The 24,934-nt window shown below is 39.0% G+C and overlaps 1 long non-coding RNA gene across 1 annotated transcript; it reads left to right on the top strand.

Moving 5' to 3' along the window:
* On the top strand, positions 12,399-14,599 carry LOC109236215. Its single transcript, XR_002069474.1, has 3 exons — positions 12,399-12,674; positions 13,489-13,546; positions 14,365-14,599. It is a non-coding gene; the product is annotated as an uncharacterized LOC109236215 (long non-coding RNA).

Consider the following 24,934-nt stretch of genomic DNA (forward strand, 5'->3'; position numbering starts at 1 on the left):
GGAGTGCTTGTACTGATTGTGTTCTACTTGATTCTGAGTTCCATAATTACTAAACTATTATAATTCTTGCCTTATTTAACCTAGTTTCGAACAACTATATATACATACTCTCCCATTAACACAGACACGAACACTTTGGTTAAAAAACTCTCTCTCATACTCAAAAGCTTTCTGCTCTCTTTCTTTGGTTACTTGCTATTATTCAGAGTTAGCCGACTGTACGCCAAGGCTGACTACTGTGCTCTCCTGCCCCTTCACTTTTGTGTTTACTGTCTTCTTTACTGGTATGTCCTGATTTTAATTTAAGCCTCAAAAACAATATGTTTCTTTTCCTCCTTCAGTTCATCATGTTCCTAATTTGTTTCTACCTATGTTTCTGTTGTTCAACATATAATTAATCTCTTTGTGTTAGTCATATACTACTCCTTACAATCATCATGTTTATCTTATGTAGTCAATGTGACTCGATCCCCTTTATGCTTAACTGGTTTTAGTATGAATCCCTCTTTGGCAAAACAATTTGTGCCCTAAAGTTATTTGGTTCTGTGTTAATTCTAAAGTTCATGTTGTACCCCAATTCTATGAACCCCTGAAGAGCTTCTGATTCTATATCTATGTGGACTTCTGCTTGTTGTGTGTTTATCATCATGTGCTCTATGTGTGTCCCCAGTCCCTATCACCCATATGTGTAGGTTTGTTCCTTCTGTTTTGTGTTCTTTAAGTATTGATGAGTTGGTTCGGCTCCATGTTTAATCTGCTGTTGTCTAATTATGTAACTCTCCCTTTTCAAAGTTGTTTTTACTGCATGACTCTCTCTTTTACTCCACAAAACTGTTTCAAACAAGTCTCTCTTAACACTGTTTTCTTACTAAAACCCTTTCAAAACTATGTCAAGTACTCTCACTCTGTTCCTAAGTCCCTAGGTTCTGCCCTCGCCAGTCTGTGTACTGCCTTGGGATCCTTTTACGAACCCTCTAAACTCTGGCACACTGAGGTTGGGCCCTCCACACTGCACTTACTCAATTTGGTTACCAAGTCTAGGTGTGAGCACTGCCCGGGATCCTTGAGATCCTTAGGGAACTCTGATGCACCACAATGATATTGTCTTTGAAATTGGCATTTGAGGCTATTGGAGGTTTGGGGAAATCACTTGGGCCTGCTTCAGGCTCCTTATAGTGTAACTTCTTCTTTTTCTTATCTACAGTATGTAATTTGTTCATCTGGTTTGTAATAATTATTTGTAAACAGATATTGGGGTTGGCTAGTGAAAAGGGGAGGGTAGTTACATATGTTATCAATATCAATGGTTAGAAACCATGCCTTAGGTTTACGTTTCCTATATGCGCATTAGAATCCATGTCTAGGACCAATACATTCTAAGAATGTCATGCATTAGATATCATGTTCTTAGGTTTACTGTTTCAGCATCTCATTTTGATATTCTTGCTATCCTTTAGAAATTCTATTTCTAGGATAAAACGGCATTAAAACAAAACTGCTACTCTTATACGCTTGACCGCATGCTCTATAATACTGTAACCTTTATGCATTTAGAAATTTTGCTTTAGGAAATTCTGCAATCATGCTGTGCATTTGGAAATCCTGCTTTAGGAATTTTGCATATAAATCATTATGCATTTTATGTGCATATTAGATACCCTATTTTAGGATCATGCTCACACTCGCTCAGCCACACCTAGTTAAACTACTGACGCATGAAAAAAGGACATAAAGCCAGTCTCACATTTGATTATCCTGCTTAAGTAAAACCGGTCATAATCCTTTATATCTTTTTAACACGTAGAACAGCATGCTTTAGGTAAAATAACTTCTAAACGGTTTTAATAACTCTGATAATTGTTGTGCATCACCCTACGCCTAGGTAAGCCTTAGGTAAGCAAATCTCTTATAAAACTGGAAACTGCCTCTTTGTGTTTACTGCTTAATGTCATTCTAACAGGCTTAAAATCGATAGGCAAATTGATAGGGCTCCTACTCCTATTTTTATAAACCACATATCTCGTGTGTTCTGATATTCGCTTAGATATCATGTCCTAGGATACTTATTAACGATATGGCCTTTACTTGTGTTTGAGTCATACTGTTTTACATGCATTATCTGTGGAGGTGAACTTGAGCCCTTATCTGCTATTTCATGCTTTTATTCGCCAAAGTCCTATGTGTTCTTGCTTGTCGCCTTAGTATTTTCTCCTTTAAAACCTTAAGGGTCTGTCTAGAACCACCTATAGGTAGAGGTCCTAAATTTCCTTCAGGATTATTAAGAAGGGACGGGTAACAGCACGCAATAGAGATCGCTACCCAACACTCGCATTAATAACCATTAAAGGGGTGGGAAGGGTAGATATGGATATGATGACCAGTGCGCTAATGCCACGCGTAGCCCCTTTCTAAAGAGTGATTACTGGGCATTGTACTGATGTGATCCTATAGGCTAACCAACCTAGGACCCCTCTCTCCCAAATCCTCTTTACATGAAAACTTTAATTTCCTTTTTTATGCACACAACTTGTTTAAATTCTTGTCTTATTATTTGAGTTATACAATGCCAAACATGCTTTATTTGCAATTATCCGCTTCAACTATTCATTCGTTAATGGACTAATTCATAAGTATATGCTCGGCCGGGACCCACAGTTGTGGACCAAGAGGGGTGCCAAACAACTTCCCCTCAAGGTTATTTCGAGCCCTTACCCTAATCTCTAGTAATGCAAACTAGTCTGAGAGTTAATCGCTCTAGGTGCCCTAACGCACCATAATTCGTTAGGTGGCGACTCTTCAAATACCCAATTCCCAAAAGGAAATGAGTTATTCCCCCCATGAATGTCGAAAGCCAGACTTCCCCGTCAAAAGGGAAAAAAGGGGGCGCGACAATATTACGTTATTTTGGCTAAATTCGAGCCTTTTGAGGATCGATATACGTGGGATGGGCTTTCTATCGAAGTGGTTTGATTTGCTTAAGGTAAGTATCTTATCTAAACTCGATTGAGGCAGTAGTTACCTTAATTGTTGTGATAGCTACGTGTTATTAGGTGCACACATGTGGGGGGATGTACCCATGCGCGGGCACTGGGATTATTTATTCACGTTCGGGTTATGCTCGGGCTCTTATAAGCCTAGAATTTGATCGTTAAACCATAAGTTGAGTACATTGGGTTGGTTGTACTCATACTATACTCCGCACTTAATTGTGAAGATCCGGGTGTGGGGACCAATTTTCAATAATAGGCTCGCATGTTGGCTATATGCTAGAGGCGAGGTAGAACTGCATCCTTTGTCGCAGTTTGACTCGTCTTTTCTTTTCATAGTGTTGTTACAGTTCTGACAGTGTATTTATTGTTAAGTTTCAGACTTGTATTCCATTGTTGAAGCTCATGACTCCGTACTTACTAGTTTTAGTAGTTTTATTGTATTGAGACCTTAATATGTATTACGAGTAGGTGCTATCATGACGGGTAGGGATTTTGGATCGTGACTAGTTGGTATCATAGCCCTAGGTTCATATGTATTACGAGTCATGACCATGTTTAGTAGAGTCTTGCGGATCGATATGGAGACGCCCGTACTTATCTTCGAGAGGCTACCGTACCGTTAGGTAAACATCACTTTCTTATTTTCTTGTCGTACGGATTTGTTGATCCCAGAAACTAAACTTTTATTAATGTATTCTCTCATAGATGGTGAAGACACATGCTACCGGATCGGGCGGACGGCCACTCTTACCACCAGCTAGGGCCACGAGAGGTAGGGGTTGCGGTAGAGGCCGAGGTGCAGCTCATACAGCAGCTAGAGTAGCACCTGTGAAGCCACCAATTGTTCCAGCTCAGGAGCAGATACCAAATGTTGTTGAGCCAGTAGTACCAGCTTAGGCACCTGTTGTGCCCATTGTGATTCCAAACCTTCAAGAGGCTCTGGCCCAAATATTGACTATATGCACTAGCCTTGCTTAGGCTGTTTCAATTGCAACCGCACCAGCCACTTCTTAGACCGGGGGAGGTGCTCAGACTGTCACTGCCCGTACTTTAAAGCAGGTAGTTCAGGACTTCAAACACCGGGACTACTACCAAACCAGCCGATTGTAGCGGCTCAGGCCCCGGTGGGCCCACCATGATGTGGAGTAAAAGAGACTAGAGCGGTTTGGGAGGCTCAGGCCTCTAGCTTTCAGTTGGGCTAAGTCAGAGGATGCCCAGGATTTCATAGATAGATGCCAGCAGATTCTTCGCACAATGGGTATTCTGGAGACTAGTGAAGTCTCCTTTACTACTTTCAGCTGTCGGGGGCAGCCTTCAGATGGTGGGAGTCTTATGAGTTGAGTAGGCTAGCCGGCGCTGCACCACTTATGTGGCATGAGTTCTACGTTCTCTTCTTGGAGAAGTTTGTTCCACAGACCCGTAGAGAGCAACTGCATAGACAGTTGGAGCAACTACGTCAGGAGGGTATGTTTGTAACCCAGTATGAGATGAGATTTTTAGATTTAGCACATCACGCGATATGGTTGGTTCCCACAAAAAGGGAGAGGATTAAGAGGTTCATTGATGGCCTAAACTATGGGCTGCGCTTTGTCATGACTCGAGAGATTACATCAGGTGCTAGGTTCGACGAGGTGGTTAATATTGCTAGGCGAGTGGAGCAGGTCCGTAGTCAGGAGCGTGAGAAGAGGGAGGCCAAGAGGCCTCATGGTTCGGGTAGTTTCAGCGATGTTTCTTCTGGGGGCAGACCCATCACAACAGGGGTCATTCTTATAGGCCTTCTCAGATGGCTCGTCTGGTTCATTGCGGCATCAGTTAGTCATGGCTCCGGCAGTGCTCGTTCGGGTCAGTCATCAATCAGTGCGTTCCCAGCATAGAGTTCTTACCATGCTTCATCTTCCCAGGTTTTTACAAGATGTTCCTCGGGTTATTAGGGGCAGCAGCTTCATCGGAGGAGAGGTTGTTTCAAGTGCGGGGACTTGAGTCACCTCAAGAGGAATTTCCTTAGACTGTTGAGTAGGGTTCCATAGTAGAGCCAGCTCAGCCATCTCGAGGTGGGGTTCAGGCAGCCAGAGGTTTCCCTAGAGGGGGAGGCCGATTAGGTGGCAGTCAGGCTCGATGCTATGCTTTCCCTGCCAGGCCAGAGGCTGTTGTTTCAAACGCACTAATCACATGTATTCTCTCAGTATGCCACAGGGATGTTATTTGACCCTAGTTCCACTTATTAATATGTATCAGCATATTTTCTCATCATTTGGATATGTCACGTGAGTCCTTAGTTTCGCCTATTCATGTATCTACGCTGGTGGACGATTCTATTATTATGGACCGTGTGTATCGGTCGTGAAGGCCCAATAGATGGTTGGGAATCGGTGTCTATCATATTTGACTTTTGTGAGGGATTTTGGTGCCAATACTCCTACCATTGATTCTATTCTGATAGTGCGAGACTTTCCGAGTGAGTTTCCTGCAGACCTACGTGGCATGTCGCCCGACAGGGATATTGATTTTGGTGTTAACTTGATGCCGTGCACTCAGCCCATTTCTATTCCACCGTCTCACATGGCACCAACAGAGTTGAAAGAATTGCCAGTTCTGTTTGTGAAGAAGAAGGATGGTACTATGTGGATGTGCATCGATTATAGGCAGTTGAACAAAGTTACAATTAAGAACAAGTATCCTTTATCGCACATTGATGACTTATTTGACAAGCTTCAGGGAGCTAGAGTGTTCTTTATGATTGATTTGAGGTCTAGGTATCACCAGTTGAAGATTTGGGACTCGGATATTCTGAAGACGGCATTTAGGACCTGCTATGGTCACTACGAGTTCCTTGTGATGTCTTTTAGGCTAACCAATGCCCCAACAGAATTCATGCATCTGATCAACAGTGTATTTCATCCATATCTTGATTCATTTGTCATAGTATTTATTGATGATATCTTGGTGTACTTACGTAGCCAAGAGGAACATGCACACCATCTGAGGATTGTACTTTGGACATTGAGGGAGGAGAAGCTTTATGCTAAGTTCTCCAAGAGTGAGTTTTGACTCAGTTTGGTAGCGCCCTTGCGGCACGTGTTGTCGAGTGAGGGGATCAAGGTAGAACCGAAAAAGATTGAGGCAGTTCAAAGTTGGCCTAGTGCGTCTTCAGCTACTGAGATTCAGAGTTTCTCGGCTGGCCGGATATTATCGTTGCTTCATGGAGGGTTTCTCATCCATTCAAACACCTTTGACTAGGTTGACGTAGAAAGGTGCTCCATTCAGGTGGTCTGATGAGTGAGATGAGAGCTTTCAGAATCTCAAGACTGCCTTGACCACAGCTTCAGTTCTAGTTTTGCCTTCATCATCGGGTTCTTAAACAGTGTACTATGATGCTTCTCGAATTCGTATTGGGTGTGTCTTGATACAGAAGGGTAGAGTAATTGCTTATGCTTCACGCCAGTTCAAGCCTTATGAGAAGAACTACCTCATTCATGATTTGGAGTAGGCAGCCATCGTTCATGCATTGAAGATTTGGAGGCATTATCTCTATGGCGTGTATTTTGAGGTATTTACAGATCATCAGAGTCAGCAGCACATATTCAAGCAAAAGGATCTAAATTTGACGCCGCGGAGATGGTTGGAGCTGTTAAAACACTATGATATTACCATTTTGTATCATACTAGGAAAACCAGTGTGGTGGCCAATGCCTTGAGTAGAAAGGCACTGAGTATGGGTAGTCTTGCATATATTCCCGTTGGTGAGAAACCTCTTGCAGCAGATGTTCAGGCCATGGCCAATCAGTTCGTGAGGTTAGATATTTCAGAACCTAATCGAGTTCTGGCTTGCGTTGTTTCTTAGTTTTCTCTATATGACCGCATCAAAGAGCGTCAGTATGACGACCCCCATTTTCTTATCCTTAAGGACACGGTTCAGCACGGTGATGCCAAGGAGCTTTCTATCGGAGATGATGGGATGTTGCGATGCAGGGTTGAATTTGTGTGCCCAATGTGGATGGACTACGTGAGTTGATTCTTGAGAAGGCTCACAGTTTGCGGTATTCCATTCATTCAGGTGTCGCGAAGATGTATCACGACATGAGGCAACACAATTGGTGGAGGAGGATGAAGAAAGATATAGTGTATTTTGTAGCTCGGTACTTGAATGGTCAACAGGTAATGTACGAGCATCAGCGGCCGGGCAGTTTGCTTCAGAGGCTTGAGATTCTTGAGTGAAAATGGGAGTGTATCACCATGGATTTCGTAGTTGGGCTCCCATGAACTTGGAGGAAGTTTGATGCTATTTGGTGGATTGTGGACCGGCTGACTAAGACCGCACATTTCATTCCAGTTGGGACTACCTATTCTTCAGAGCGGTTGGCGAAAATCTATATTCGAGAGATTGTTTGCCTTCACACTGTGCCGGTGTCCATTATTTCAAATCGGGGCATGCAGTTCACATCATAGTTTTGGAGGGCAATGCAACGAGAGTTAGGCACACGGGTTATTTGAGTATAGCATTCCACCCTCGAACGGACGGACAGTCGGAGTGCACCATTCAGATATTGGAGGACATGCTACGTGTTTACGTCGTGGATTTCAGGTGTTCTTGGGATCAGTTTCTACCGCTTGCAGAGTTTGCCTACAACAATAGCTACCAAATTATTCAGACGGCTCTGTTTGAGGCCTTGTATGGGAGGCAGTGTCGGTCCCTGGGTTGTTGGTTTGACCCGGGTGGGGCTAGGCTATTGGGTAGTGACTTGATTCGGGATGATTTGGAAAAAGTTAAGTTGATTCAGGATTTGCTTCGCACAGCACAGTCTAGACAGAAGAGTTACCTCAATCAGAAGGTTCGTGATGTTGCTTACATGGTGGGGGAGAAGGTATTGCTCAGATTTTTGCCCACGAAGGGTGTTATGAGGTTTGGGAAGAAGGGCAAGTTGAGCCCTCAGTATATTAGCCCTTTTAAGGTACATGAGAGGATTGGAGATGTGGATTACAAGCTTGCATTTTCGCCTAGTCTATCGAGATTTGGCTTCACCATGGTCTAGTTAGATGGGGATTTGACTTATGATGTGGAGCAGGTGGCCATTTGGATCGGTAGGTTCAGAAGTTGAGGCCAAAGAATATAGCCTCAGTGAAGGTAAAGTGGAGAGGTCAACCACTCAAGGAGGCTAGTTGGGAGACCAAGCGGGAGATACGGAGCAGCTATCCACACCTATTTGAGACCCCAAGTATAATTCTAGACCCGTTCGAGGATGAATGTTTGTTTAAGAGGGGAGAATGTAACGACCCGGCCGGTCGTTTTGAGTATTACAGTCATGTTCCCCCATTTATTGCCAATTCTATGTTCGTTGTTGTTTGTGACTTGTCGGGATGGTTGGTTTGGTTCCGGGGATGTTTCAGAATGAATTGGGACACTTAGTCCTAAGGTTAGAAGCTTAAGTTGATAGAGTTGACCGGATGCTGACTCATGTGTAAATGACTCCGGAATAGCGTTTTGATAGTTCTAATAGCTCCGTATGGTAATTTTGGATTTAGGAGTATGTCCAGATTTTGATTCGGTGGTCTGTAGGTCATTTTGGCTTGAATTGGCGAAAGTTGGAAAGTGAAGGTTTGGAAAGTTGAGAAGTTTGATGAGAGTTGACTTTGTTGTTACTGAGCTCAGATTTTGGTTCCGGAAATTGGAATAGGTCCGTTGTGTCATTTATGACTTGTGTGCAAAATTCATGGTCAATTATAGTTGGTTTGGTATGTTGCGGCATTAGTTTTAGAAGATACAAGTTCATAAGTTCATTAAGCTTGAATCGATATGCGATTCGTTATTTTAGTGTTGTTCAATGTGATTTGAGGCTGCGAGCGAGTTCGTATCATGTTTTAGAACTTGTTAGTATTTTCGGACGGGGTCCCGGGTGGCCCCGAGTGTGTTATAGATTGAGTTCGAACCAATTGTTCTTGAGATGGGACTGCTGATTTTTGTGTTCTGGTTTCCTTCATCGCGATCGCGAGGGAAGGTCCGCGATCGCACTGCTGGGATTTTACTCTTCGTGTTCGCGAAGTGAATGATGTGATTGTGAAGGTTGAGGTGTTTGTGCATCGCAAACACATGGATGTGACCGCGTTTGTGTATAAGGAAGGAGAGCTGGTGCTGGGGCTCGCATTGTTCCTCGCATCCGCGTGGAATTGTCTGATATTGTGTAGCCTTGGGAGGTCCTGCCATCGCGTTCGCGGTTGTAGTCACATGATCGCGTAGGATGTTTTGTGAGCGGGGAGGAATTGTTCTCTGCCATCACGAGTGTTTGTCCACGATCGTGAAAGAGGATAACTGGCAGAAGAGTTAAATTTCAAAACAAGGGTTTTATTTCATTCTTCATCCTTTGGACTTAGAGAGCTCGGTTTGTGGCGATTTTTAAGAGGTATTTTCAAGAATCTACTGGGATAAATTATTCTAACGTGAATTTGATTATTTTCCATGAACCCATCATTGTTTTTACCATTTAATTGATGTTTTGGTTTAGAAAAGTTGGGAAAATTTGTGAAAACTTCATAGACCGTACTTTAAGGATTTGAATGACGATTTCTGGTCAAAATTGAATAGTTTTAGTATGGTTGGACTCGTTATTGAATGGGTGTTCGGATTTTATAAATTTTGTCGAGTCCGAGACGTGGGCCCAGGGTTGACTTTTTGACTTTGGTTAAAGATCTTTGCTTTATCATTTGTAATCAATTTTATAGCTTTTATTGATAGTATTACGTTATTTTTGGCTAAATTCGAGCCTTTCGGAGATCAATACGAGTGGGAAGGGCTTGCTAGTGGAGTGATTTGATTGGCTTGAGGTAAGTATCTTATCTAAACTCGATTGTGGCACTAGTTGCCTGAATTGTTGTGATAGCTACGTGCTATTGGGTGCGTACATGCGTGGGGATGTACCCATGTACGGGCATTAGAATTATTTATTCATGTTCGAATTGTGCTCTGGGTCCTATAAGCCTAGAATTTGACTATTAAACCATAAGTTGTGATGCTTTGCACATTGGTGACATTGTTGTTAACTATTTGAACCATGTTTGAGGCTACATAGGGGCTTTATCCCTGAATGAACTGATAAATGTTATTCTTTGATGAAATTGCCGGTTTGAGTTATGATAGTTCACTTGCATATGCCTACATTTTGGCATGTCGTTTACACCAGTCCAAGAGCATGAGATTTGTAATTCACTCATTTCACACATATATTCTCATTTATTCGCTCAAGTATGATATGATTGGACCGGGTACCTGTGACTACGCCGGGCGGATTGTGTTATTGTGCCTATGACCATACCAGACGGATTGTATTTGTTGGCACGTGAGTTGTCCGTGCGAATCCAGTTATTGATGTTATTAGCACGAAAATTGTCCGTGTGGGTTCTATTATTAGCATGCCAGTCGTCTGCGCAGCATGTGGATACGTATCCATCCCTTAGGGTCACCCTCTCATGTTTCTCTCTTGATGGTGTACACACGGTTATTGACGAAATGATCAGTGGTTTGGTACGGACATGGAAAAGTTGAGGAAATCTGGCCAGTGCTTTGTTGGATTTTGCACTTCATGTTTACTTGCAATTTCCTTGATCATTTATCTGATTTAACTGTATATGACTTCTATATGCCAAGAAATTGTCTGAGCTGAGTACTTGAGAATTTGTACACATACACACTCGGTTGTTTTTGTACTAAACTTTATGATTTGATTTCAATATTGTTCTGTACCGGTTTAAAGGATGAAACTAAGCAGGTGATAGATAGCATCATTGATATGTGTTCTTCTCTTACCTTGCCGTGTTTATTTACGATACTTATTGAGTACATTGGGTCAGTTGTACTCATACTACACTCTGCACTTAATTGTGCAGATCCATGTGTGGGGACCAGTTTTAAGCAGTAGGCTTTTTTGTTGGACTATCTGCAAGAGGCGAGGTAGAGATGGATCCTTGGTCGCAGTTTGACTTGTCTTTTCTTTTCATACTGTTGTTACAGTTCAGATAGTGTATTTTTTGTTTAGTTTTAGACTTTATTCCGTTGTACAAACTCATGACTCCGTACTTACCAATTTTTGGGGATTTACTTTGGTATTAGCAGTTTTATTGTAGTGAGACCTCAGACTTATGTTGTTTCTATTAATTTTCCTTAATTTGTTGCCTTTTTTATCATGTTTCGGCTTGCCTAGCCGGTGTGTTAGGCGCAATCACGATGGGTAGGGAATTTCGATCGTGATATATTCTTCAAAGAAACAATTTCATATATGATAAATCGTCATTTCGACTTTGCCTAATAGTAGGACTTTGATTTAATTAGGATATTTCAGGCAATACTGGCATTAAGGTCCACATGTCACATTCACTTTTTCCTAATATTAGAACTTCGATTTTAACTAAGATAGTTCAACAAGGAGTTGTACTAGCACATAAAGATATTGTAATAATTTACTTATTCATCTATAAAGATTGTGACCTCTATACGCCAAGATATCACCTCTATGCGCCAAGATACTATCTGAGTTGAGTACTTTAGAAATTGTAAACATACACACTCAGTTGTTTTTATACTAAAATTTATGATTTGATTTCAATATTGTTCTGTACCGGTTTAAATGATGAAACTACACAGGTGATAGCTAGCATCATTAATAATGTGTTATTCCCTTACCTTGCCGTGTTTATTTACGATACTTATTTAGTACATTGGGTTAGTTGTACTCATACTAAACTCTGCACTTAATTGTGCAGATCCAGGTGTGGGGACCAGTTTTCAGCAGTAGGCTTGCTTGTTGGACTATCTGCTAGAGGCGAGGTAGAGATGCATCCTTGGTTGCAGTTTGACTTGTCTTTTCTTTTCATACTGTTGTTACAGTTCAGAAAGTATTGTTTAGTTTTAGACTTTATTCCGTTGTTCAAACTCATGACCGTACTTACTAGTTTCTGGGGATTTACTTTGGTATTGGCAAATTTATTGTATTAAGACCTCAGACTTATATTGTTTCTACAAATTTTCGTTATTTTGTTGCCTTCGTTATCATGTTTCGGCTTGCCTAGCCGGTGTGTTAGGCGCAATCATGATGGGTAAGGATTTTGGGTCGTGATATATTCTTCAAAGAGACGATTTCATATTTGATAAATTGTCATTTCGACTTTGCCTAATAGTAGGACTTTTATTTAATTAGGATATCTCAGGCAATGAATACTACTGGCATTAAGGTCCACATGTCACATTCACTTTTTCCTAATATTAGGACTTCGATTTTAACTAAGTTAGTTAAACAAGGAGTTGTACTAGCACATAAAGATATTGTAATTATTTTCATATTCATCTATAAAGATTGTGACCTCTTTACGCCAAGATATCACCTCTATACACCAAGGTATTGTCTAAGCTTAGTACTTGAGAAATCGTACACATACACACTCAGTTGTTTTTGTACTAAACTTTGAGATTTGATTTCAATATTGTTCTGTACCGGTTTAAATGATGAAACTACACAGGTGATAGCTAGCATCATTGATAATGTGTTCTTCTCTTACCTTGCCGTGTTTATTTACGATATTTATTTAGTACATTGGGTCAGTTGTACTCATACAACACTATGTGCTTAATTGTGCATATCCAAGTATGGGGACCAGTTTTCAGCATTAGGCTTGTTTGATGGACTATCTGCTAGAGGCAAGGTAGAGATGCATCCTTGGTCGTAGTTTGACTTGTCTTTTCTTTTCATACTGTTGTTACAGTTAAGACAGTGTATTTATTATTTAGTTTTAGACTTTATTCCGTTGTAGAAACTCATGACTCCATACTTACAAGTTTCTGGATATTTACTTTGGTATTAGCAGTTTTATTGTATTAAGACCTCAGATTTATGCTGTTTCTATAAATTTTCGTTATTTTGTTGCCTTCGTTATCATGTTTTGGCTTGCCTAGCCGATTTTTTGGTCGTGATATATTCTTCAAAGAAACGATTTCATATATGATAAATCGTCATTTCGACTTTTCCTAATAGTAGGACTTTGATTTAATTAGGATATTTCAGGCAATGAATAGTACTAGCATTAAGGTCCACATGTCACATTCCCTTTTTCCTAATATTAGGACTTCGATTTTAACTAAGATAGTTCAACAAGGAGTCATACTAGCACATAAAGATATTGTAATTATTTTATTATTCATCTATAAGGATTGTGACCTCTATACGCCAAGGTATCACCTCTATACGCCAAGGTATCACCTCTATACGCCAAGATATTGTCTGAGCTGAGTACTTGAGAAAACGTACACATACACACTCGTTTATTTTTGTACTAATCTTTATGATTTGATTTCAATATTGTTCTGTACCGGTTTAAATGATAAAACTACACAGGTCATAGCTAGCATCATTCATAATGTGTTCTTCTCTTAGCTTGCCGTGTTTATTTATGATACTTATTTAGTACATTGGGTTAGTTGTATTCATACTACACTCTGCACTTATTTGTGCAAATCCAGGTATGGGGACCAATTTTCAGCAGTAGGCTTGCTTGTTGGACTATCTGCTAGAGGCGAGGTACAGATGCATCTTTTGTCGTAGTTTGACTTGTCTTTTCTTTTCATACTGTTGTTACAGTTCAGACAGTGTATTTATTGTTTAGTTTTAAACTTATTCCGTTGTAGAAACTCAAGACTCCGTACTTACCAGTTTCCGAGGATTTACTTTGGTATTAGCAGTTTTATTATATTAAGACCTCAAACTTATGCTGTTTCTATAAATTTTCGTTATTTTGTTGCCTTCGTTATCAAGTTTCGGCTTGCCTAGACGGTGTGTTAGGCGCAATCATAATGGGTAAGGATTTTGGGTCATGATATATTCTTCAAAGTAATGATTTCATATATGATAAATCGTCATTTCGACTTTGCCTAATAGTAGGACTTTGATTTAATTAGGATATTTCAGGAATTGCATACTACTGGCATTAAGGCCCACATGTCACATTCACTTTTTCCTAATATTAGGACTTCCATTTTAACTAAGATAGTTCAACAAGGATACTAGCACATAAACATATTGTAATTATTTTTTTATTCATTTATAAGGATTGTGGCCTCTATACGCAAAGATATCACCTCTATACGCCAAGATATTATCTAAGCTGAGTACTTGAGAAATCGTACACATACACACTCGGTTGTTTTTGTACTAAACTTTATGATTTGATTTCAATATATTTCTGTACCGGTTAAAATGATGAAACTACACAGGTGATAGCTAGCATCATTGATAATGTGTTTTTGTCTTACCTTGCCGTGTTTATTTACGATACTTATTTAGTACATTGGATCAGTTGTACTCATACTACACTCTGTTCTTAATTGTGCATATCCAAGTGTGGGGACCAGTTTTCAGCAGTAGGCTTGCTTGATGGACTATCTGCTAGAAGCGAGGTAGAGATGCATCCTTGGTCGCATTTTGACTTGTCTTTTCTTTTCTTATTGTTGTTACAGTTCAGACAGTGTATTTATTGTTTAGTTTTAGACTTTATTCCGTTGTAGAAACTCATGACTCCATACTTACAAGCTTCTGGGTATTTACTTTGGTATTAGCAGTTTTATTGTATTAAGACCTCAGACTTATGCTGTTTCTATAAATTTTTGTTATTTTGTTGCCTTCGTTATCATGTTTCGGCTTACCTAGTCGGTGTGTTAGGCGCAATCATGATGGGTAGGGATTTTGGATCGTAATATATTCTTCAAAGAAACAATTTCCTATATGATAAATCGTCATTTCGACTTTGCCTAATAGTAGGACTTTAATTTAATTAGGTTATCCAGGCAATGAATACTATTGGCATTAAGGTCCACATGTCACATTCACTTTTTTCTAATATTAGGACTTCGATTTTAACTAAGATAGTTCAACAAGGAGTCGTACTAGCACATAAAGATATTGTAATTATTTTCTTATTCATCTATAAGGATTGTGACCAATGATCCATAATGGGTACACTGCTAAAGAGCCAAAAATATATCATTTTGGTTCATAATATGACTTTTATGTTGAACGACGAAATTATCCTTGTAATATTGATCGACTTTTATACCTTCTAACACTATAATATTCTTCAAAGAAACGATTTCATATATTTCAAGCAATGAATACTACTAGCATTAAGGTCCACATGTCACATTCACTTTTGCCTAATATTAGGAATTCAATTTTAACTAAGATAGTTCAACTAGGAGTCATACTAGCACATAAAGATATTGTTATTGTCTTCTTATTCATCTACATGGATTGTGATCAATGATCCATAACGGGCCCGCCACTAAAGAGCGAAAAAAAATATTATTTTGGTTCATAATAGGACTTTTATGTTGAACGAAGAACATATTCTTAATATGTTGATCGACTTTTATACCCTTTATTACTATAATATTCTTTAAAGAAACAATTTCATATATGGTAAATCGTCATATTGACTTTGCCTAATATTAGGAATTTGATTTAATTAGGATATTTCAGGCGATGAATATTATTGGAATTAAGGTCCACATATCACATTCACTTTTGCCTAATTTTAGGATTTCGATTTTAACTAAGATAGTTCATCAAGGAGTCCTACTGGCACATAAAGATATTATAATTTTCTTCTTATACATCTACAAGGATTGTCATCAATGATCCATAATGGGTCCGTTGCTAAAGAGCCGAAAATAAATTATTTTGGTTCTTAATAGGACTTTTATGTTGAACGACGAAAATATCCTTGAAATAATGATCGACTTTTATACCCTTCTTAACGTTGTAATATTCTTCAAAGAAACGATTTCATATACGATAAATCGTCATATCGCCTTTGCCTAATATTAGGACTTTGATTTAATAAGGATATATGAGGCAATGAATACTACTGGCATTAAGGTCCACATGTCACGTTCACTTTTGTCTTATATTAGGACTTCGATTTTAATTAAGATAGTTCATCAAGGAGTCCTACTGGCACATAAAGATGTTATAATTGTTTTCTTATACATCTACAAGGATTGTGATCAATGATCCATACTGGTCCGCGGCTAAAGAACCAAAAATATATTATTTTGGTTCATAATAGGACTTTTATACTGAACGACGAAAATATTCTTGAAATACTGATCGATTATGCCCTTCTAACGCTATAATATTCTTCAAAGAAACGATTTCATATATGATAAGTCGCCATATCGACTTTTCCTAGTATTAGGACTTTGATTTAATTAGGATATTTCAGGCAATGAATACTACCGGCATTAAGGTTCATATATCACATTCACTTTTGCCTAATATTAGGACTTCAATTTTAACTAAGAAAGCTCAACACGGAGTCCTCCTGGCACATTAAGATATAATAATTATCTTCTTATTCATCTACAAGGATTGTGTTCAATGATTCATAATGGGTCCATTGCTAAAGAGCCCGAATTAATATTATTTTTGTTCATAATAGGACTTTTCTATATAAAAAGAACAGAAGAACGTAAACAACAGTTTATCTTAGATATGTTCTTATTTAATGTTTAATTTGGATATTATTTTTGTCAAGAACCAATAGTATTTTATATGCTCTCTAAGTGCATTGATTGCATAGGAGTCTTGAACATCGATGACGATCAATGCTATCAAAGACATGATATGTTGAGCAAATTAATTTTGAAAACAGATTTACAGGTCTTCTTATCTTTTAAATTCTTATAACCAAGCGGAGAACTTGCTTTTGACCTTATTGATACATTGAATTGATGGGGGTCATCACTTTTGTCTTGATTTTGTGTGGGTTAATTTTATCTTTTCTTTACATGTTTAATGTGTGAAAGTTGTACAAACTTACCGAGGGATTCACGGAGAAAATTTGATTCCACATTATGGTCAGCTAAATGCAGAAAAATTAGGATACATTTATTTTTTCTATAATAGAAATACAAAGTTTTAGTAAGTTTGCTCCCGAATCCCAATAAATATGAATGTTTCCAAACAAGCAAGTAAAATTTAGTTGTACTTGAATCTAAATTTAGAGACATTGATCGATGTGCAAATTAACTTTGTATGTCCATATCGCATCGCGAACTAAAATAATTTACCAAAAGGGTAAAGAAACTGGTAGAACACTATTGAAGGAAGGTGTGGATACTTGATTTTCACGTCCGGAGGCGGAGCTAAAGTGTCGGCTACGGATTCGACCGAATCTAGTAACTTTTGTTCACATCATGTATTTGTCTTACAATTTTTCATTAAATTTGTACAAATTATTAATTTAGAACTCAATAACTTAAAAGGATTAAGATCCCAAACCCATAAGCTTCAAATCATGACTCCGCCTCTGGTTCACGTCTATATTATCTCAGACTATACTCGTATTTTTCCAATCCTTTTAGGAGAGAATGTAGGTATCACATTGTCATCTAATCCGGCAAGATAGTACAGAAAATGCTACAGCAGACTGATAACTCATTTTTATTTCAAAATTCGTTCAATTTTTTATGTGAAGCAACGAATGAGGAATGGAAGTTCATCTCTTTGATAATATTTCAAGATAAGAATCATTTACCAAGCAAGAGTTTTAGGTTGATCACAATCAAAGTGAAAGTATGGTTGCTTTGATTTAAAATGTTCTCACGCATATAGTGTCTTCTATAAATTTTTATGATATCGGTATATTTATTCTATGTCTATATGTATATATTCAACAATGTAAATTAAGTTATAATCTTCCTTCTTTTATTAATATTAAGTAGAAATTTCTTTGTAGCAATTGCCGGAGCCAAGATTTTATACAAGGAGATTCCAAAAGGCACTAGAATGTCAAACTTTTTCTATGATGTAAAACATTTTTTGAACATATACATCATAATACTGGAATCTTTTCTTACATTCACTTTTAGGTGCGTTTATTGTTATACAGTTTGAATATCTACTCCAATCTAACAATACTTTTTTCTTTTATGAATTCTAAAAAGTTATGTGCTAGACAAGTACATAGAGACTAGTATATATTAAAAGCACCAAAGATCTTAGCGAATTATCTTTCATCCTTTTTACCCTTCTAAATAGAGTTTACACTGGACAAAATAGTCATTTGATTAATTCTCTATAATTTAGGAATAGTAATTTACTAATTTTCTACTATTTAGGAATAGTTATTTAATTATTTTCCTAATATTAATAATATTGATTTTTTTAATTTCTTTCGGTTATATAATTTCACACACACAATAGGGTTGTCTAAGGAGAGGGTACTGGGTTCTTAAGAGTTAGGGGTACGGGGAGGGTACCGGTAAGAGGGGGAGGAGGGGCTCCTTAAGGGCACTTTCATTAAGGGGATTTAAGGGTACGTGGTAAGGGTACTTTTACTAGTACCCTGACAGTGCCCCTGCCGGTTCTGGGGGTACTTAAGGATGCGGTACGAGTACTTAGGAGTATTTTAAATTAAAATTTTAAAAAAAATTTAAATACAGACAAACTTTAATGGATGAAAAAAAACTCAAGGCTATGAAGTGTAACGACTCGACTGGTCGTTTTGAGTATTTTAGCCACGTTCCCCTATTTATTTTCTCCTCTACATTCAATTTTGGTTATGTGGCTAGCCAGGGTGGTTGGATTGGTTTCGGGTGAGTTTCGGAGCTTACATTGAAAAAGTTGACCGGAGTTTGACTTTTGTGTAGACGACTCCAGAATGTAGTTTTGATTGTTCTGATGGCTTCGTCTAGTTAGTTTGGACTTAGGCATATGTCCGGATATTGATTTGGAGGTCTGAAGGTTGGTTTGAGGCTTTTTGGCGAAAGTTGGAAAGTTAAAGGTTTGGAAGGTTGGGTTTGATCGAGGGTTGACTTTATTGATATCGGACTCTGATTGTGATACTGGGATTTGGTTGCCACGACCCAAAATCTAACCCAATGTAATGGCACCTAACCCAACCCGCTAGGTAAGTCAAATAACAATAATCCAATTCAAATGAGATTGACTGAGAAAGACAAATAATAATATAACTAAGCTTTTCTACAACTCCCTAAAGACTGGTAATACAAATCATGAGCCACTAAGACTTAGATTTACAAAACTGAAATGAAATAAATATAACATATGTTTGAAATGTATATGAACGGAATTCGAATCTAAAGCAACCAAGGACAAGTGCTAGCTATAACTGAACGCATGTACATCTTCTATGCTAGCCCTCGCCATACACATCATCATCATCACCAAGATCTCAAACAAGCCAAGACAAATATTGAGTAAGCAAAACGACACTGTAGAAATGTCATCCCACGCGTATCACCCTCCGAACGGCTCGAAACCCAATCCATGTGGTGAAAATCGCCTCAATCCGAGCTCCAAAACTCAAAATATGCTAAAAATATGTGAAATATTTGAAATAGAGTACTTTATACATTTTGTCATAGATACCCTTCACGATCGCGATCACAAACCTCGCAATCGCGATTACAAAATTTTCCAGGACAACTTTTACCATATGCGATCGCGTCCATTTCCCCGTGATCGCGATGAACAAACTTCCATTAACCCTTCCCAAATTCTTCTCAAACAGCCTGTAGGGTATCAGCCATAACTTTTTGTACATAACACCAAATGAATAATGGTTTTATTTTCTAAAAACTAGACATAAAGTGCTACAACTTTCATTTTTGGATCATCTCCAAATTTCCTTATAGATTATAAGATATAAGCTTCTAAAGTGGGTCAGTGACAGCAGAATTTTCCTCTACGCGATCGCGAAAAGGCTTCTGTGATCGCGATTCACAGTGCCCAAACAGCAAATTTGCTCTTTTCGAACGCGTCCCAAAGACTGTGATCGCGATTCACACCCTTGTGACCATAAATCAACAGCTAAAAATGGCCTAGAAATGGTCCGAAACTACCCGAAAACTGTCACGACCTAAATTTCCCACCGTCAGGACCGTGATGGCCCCTAATATCAGACTTGCTAGGAAAGCTAACGTTAGATGTTATTTGCCCATTTCTTTCCAGTTTTAATAATCATCAGTGAATAGGCAAAATGAAGCGAAATAAATGTAAGATTTATAGCTATCGGTTTTGTTTACATAATACTTCTACCCAGAGATCCGGTGTCAGAATTCACGAACACACTATGATTTTCTACAAACATCGGTTTGAAAAAAATTACAACTGTTTTGGAAATAAAGAAAACAGAAGATGTAGAAGGGGACGTGAGGGCCTGCGGACTCCAGCAGGACTACCTTGGGTCTCCAAACTCTGTAACCTGAAGCCAATCTCTCAATCAGCCACTACCTGCTCCAAAATCTGCACAGAAAGTGCAGAGTGCAGTATCAGTACAACCGACCCCATGTACTGGTAAGTGTCGAGGCAAACCTCGACGAGGTAGTGACGAGGCTACGGTGGGGCAATTACAATATGACCTGCATACAGTGTATGATAAAAGCAGAAAAAAGGACACGATAATATGAAGCAGTAACTTGCAAGGAATGAATATAGAACTCGAGTGTCTTGACAGTATCCAGCTATAACAAATCCTTAAGTGAAAAGTAAAGCTACCGAATAACTTACACAGTAGAAGAAAGATACATAAACACATAAACTGATACGGCACGCATCCCAATCCCACCATATATCAATATCAATATGAATATTCACCCTTATTACTCCATATCAATCCACTCTTATTCCTCCTGTTGCGGCATGCAACCTGATCCCATCGTATAATAACATTTCACCCTTATTCCTCCTTAATATATCACCCTTATTCCTCATATTGCGGCGTGCAATCCGATCCCACCATATAATAGCATTTCACCCTTATTCCTCCTCAATATATCACCCTTATTTCTCCTGTTGCGGCGCGCAACCCGATCCCACCATATCAGCATCAATTACTCGATAAGTACAGAAATTTCACAATTTAACTCACAACTCTTCACAATATTTAAACCTCAAACCAAAGCAAACGGAAAGCTTGTACATTGAAACCAATCCAAAATATACCATAAAACACCGATAAACCAGCTTAAGCCAACAATATGAGACAATGAAACTACAGGGTAGCTAATACCTTCAACAATGAAAAACAATGTCTGACAAGTAGCAATTAAGCGTGGAAATACCAGTAAAGCATGTAGCAGTTAAGGCAGGGAAGACAATATAATAAGAATGGGAAGAAAACAGGAAAAACAGATAAATTGGCAGCGCATAGGTACTCGTCACCTCACCTATACGCCACTCACGTGGATTTTCACATAGCAATAAAGTCAAGGATTCCTTATCCCACGAGTCAAAGTTAGACACAACACTTACCTCGGTCCACAGGCCACTCACTACTCAAGTACCGATTTTCCTCTAGATTCAACCTCCAAACCACTCGTATCTAGCCATAATTAACTTAATAACATCAAATATTGCTAAAGAAATCAATTTCGATACATAAATTTAGGTTTCCCAACATGTCCCCCAAAAAGTCAAAAATCGACCCCGGGCCCGCTTGATCAAAACTCGAGGTTCGGATCAAAATCCATTCATCCATTCACCCACGAGCCCGAATATGTAATTAGTTTTGAAATCCGACCTCAATTTGAGGTCTAAATCCCATTTTCTCAAAAATTCCTAATTCTACCCCCAACCCCCAATTTCTACCATGGACCTAGATTTTAGGTTGGAAATTCATGAAATGTGATGAAAAATTGAAAGAAAGTGGATTGGGATCACTTACCAAAGTTTTGGGGAAGATTGGCCTTGGAGAAATCGCCTCTAGGGTTCTTGGGTTTGAAACTATGAAAAAAGGGAGAAAAATCCCGTCTAAGTCTCTTTTCATCAACTGCAGATGTCGCATTTGCGACCTCAGCTTCGCAAATGTGAAGGGGCCATCGCAATTGCAAAGCCTTTCACATTTCTGCTACTTTCGCAAATGCGAGGAAAATGTCGCAATTGCGACCATTGGATCTCGCAAATGCGAGTAAACGATCGCATTTGCGATCCATGCCCCTCCCAGACTCCCTTCGCAAATGCGAAGGTAACCTCGCAAATGCGAGAACCACTGGCCGAGCTTCTCTTCGCATTTGCGATGAGAAGCTCGCAAATGCGAACCTGTCAAAGGTCGCAAATGTGATCCCTGATCTCGCAACTGCGACATCAGAGGCCTGCAACAAAACACCAGATGCACCAGCAGTGTTTTCCAACCCAATTTCACTCTGTAGCCTATCTGAAACTCACCCGATCCCTCGGGGCTCCAAACCAAACATGCACACAAGTCTTAAAACATCATACAAACTTGCTCGCGTGATCAAATCGCCAAAATAACACCTCAAATTACAAATTTAGTACCAAATAAAATGAGATTCTCAAGAACACTTTAAATTTTCTATTTTCTCAACCGGACGTCCGAATCACGTCTAACCAACTCCGTTTCTCACCAATTTTTGCAAACAAGTCCTAAATATCAAAATGAACCTGTACCGGGCTCGAGAACAAAAATACGGACCTGATACCAACGAGATCAATCACTAACGAAATTCTTAAAACCATTTAATTTTTAGACTTTCAATTTTCATCAAAAAATTTATTTCTCGAGCTAGGGACCTCGGAATTTGATTCCGGGCATACGCCCAGGTCCCATATTTTTATACGGACCCACAGGGACTGTCAAAATACGAGTTCGGGTCCATTTACTCAAAACGTTGACCAAAGTCCACTAAATCAACTTTTAAAGGCAAAAATTATTCTTTTTATCAACTTTCAACATAAAAGCTTTCCGATAACACGCCCGGACCGAGCACGCTTGGAGGAATAAAATAAGATTTTTAAGGCTTAAGAGCGCAGATTCGAGTTCTAAAACATAAGATGACCTTTTGGGTCATTACAGAAACTCACCCAAGCCCCTCGGGACCCCATCCGGACACACCAATAAGTCTCAAAACATAACATAGACCTATTCGAGGCCTCAAATCACACATAACAACATCAAAACTATGAATCGTCGATCAACATCAATCTCTTAAGTTCATAAACTTCGAACCAAGCGTCCAATTCAAGCCTAACCAATCCGGAATGAAACCAAATTTTGCATACAAGTTCCAAATGATATAACGAACCTATTCGACTCTCGGAACATATTGAACCCGATATCAAAAGTCAACTCTCGGTCAAACTTATGAACATTTCAAATCTTCACATTTCCAACTTTCGACAGTTAGTGCCAAAACCTTCTAGAAATATCCAAATGTAAACCTGGGCATACGTCTAAGTCCAAAATCACCATCCGGACCTAATGGAACCATCAAAACTCTGATATGAGGTCAAATACTAAAAAGTCAAACTTGGTCAACTCCTCCAACTTAAAGTTTCCTAGTTGAGAATCATTCTTCCAAATCAATTCTAAATCACCTGAAAACGAAAACTGATGATTCACATAAGTCATAATACATTATACGAAGCTACTCGAGACTTCAAATAGATGAACGGAATGCAAATGCTCAAAATGATCGGTCGAGTCGTTACATTCTCCCCCACTTAAACATACGTTCGCCTTCGAACGTGCCAATAGTCGTTCCAAGGCCATCAATTTACTGTATAATCTTACCATGCACATACCCGGGGTTGTCCCACGTCACCTCAATCCATATAAGTTCGTCAACTCAACATAACCGAAGAATCTTCCTTCAACCTTAGCCCATAAACCTTGGAACCCAATTTCCAACATTCGAAATTACTTACAAGACCCGAATCTCGCATCTACACACTGCATAAGTCTGATCAAGATGTATCAAGCCATAACCATAATTCAAGATGAAATCACATGATATACCACATAACTCGCATACTCGTAGCAATAATTTTCGATCATAGTAACTGCTCAAAACGAACCTGGTACCGGTAATAAACCTCATATCAAATAAAACCTCGTTCCAAAACCTTTGTACACTGCTGATGATGAAAGAAAAATGTTGAAACTTATAACCACTCATCAGATCAACAAGTCATGGAGCTCTCTCTCGTCCGACAAGAACCAAAGCCAAATCCTAAGCTGACTTTCGATATTATTCTTCCAAACATACCATAATCAAATCTGTTATTATCCATTCTAGGTCCAATGATCTTCTCTCATTAAACACAACTGTTCTATTTACATGCCACACCAATGCAACCTAAATCCACAAATCGTGCAATCTAAAAATAAGCAACGATTCATGTGTACCCAAAGATAGAAAAATGACTCAATGAGAGAACCGTCCCGCAAGCTCAACAAGTACCACCACAACGCAATGCTATGAACCCATCAAACACAGTAGAACTAAGACATACAAATCTATCACAAAGGATCGTATCCCAACATAACCCATCAGCAATGTGTGACTCCATCCAAACAGTGGTCCATATGAAATACCTCAAGCCACAATGCTCAAAATCAACAACCACTGCGCAATTCGACATCAATTACACGAAGTGCATGACCATAACCATAGAGAAGCGAATAACACGATATACCACAGCCCGAAAAGACCATAACCAAGGCACAATCAACCATTCAACACCCCAATAACCATCTCGCTTGAATTCCGCTACAACGCCCAAACAGAACCGCATCATGTATGCATATAACCAATAAACCACAACCCCTTGTAGCATAAAAGAGTAACAAATAGAACACATCAGAATACGAACAAGCTCAACTCTAACTAATTGCCACACCCCTCAACACTAACAGTTCTGAGTCAAAAAATCTAACCTGATATAGAATACACATCCTCATTGGGTCTGCCAATGGGCCCCCAAATAAACTTTTATTTTTTGATCATTTGCAAATTCCTTATAAGCTTCTAAAGTGGTTCAATGACAGCATATTTTCCTCTACGCGATCGCAAAAAGGCTTCCACGATCGCGATTCCCAGTGCCCAAACAGCAAATTTGCTCTTTGGAAATACGTCCCAAAGTGTCCGA

This window comes from Nicotiana attenuata, chromosome 12 (genome assembly GCF_001879085.1).
Source record: "Nicotiana attenuata strain UT chromosome 12, NIATTr2, whole genome shotgun sequence".
In the NCBI taxonomy this organism is placed as follows: Eukaryota; Viridiplantae; Streptophyta; class Magnoliopsida; order Solanales; family Solanaceae; genus Nicotiana; species Nicotiana attenuata.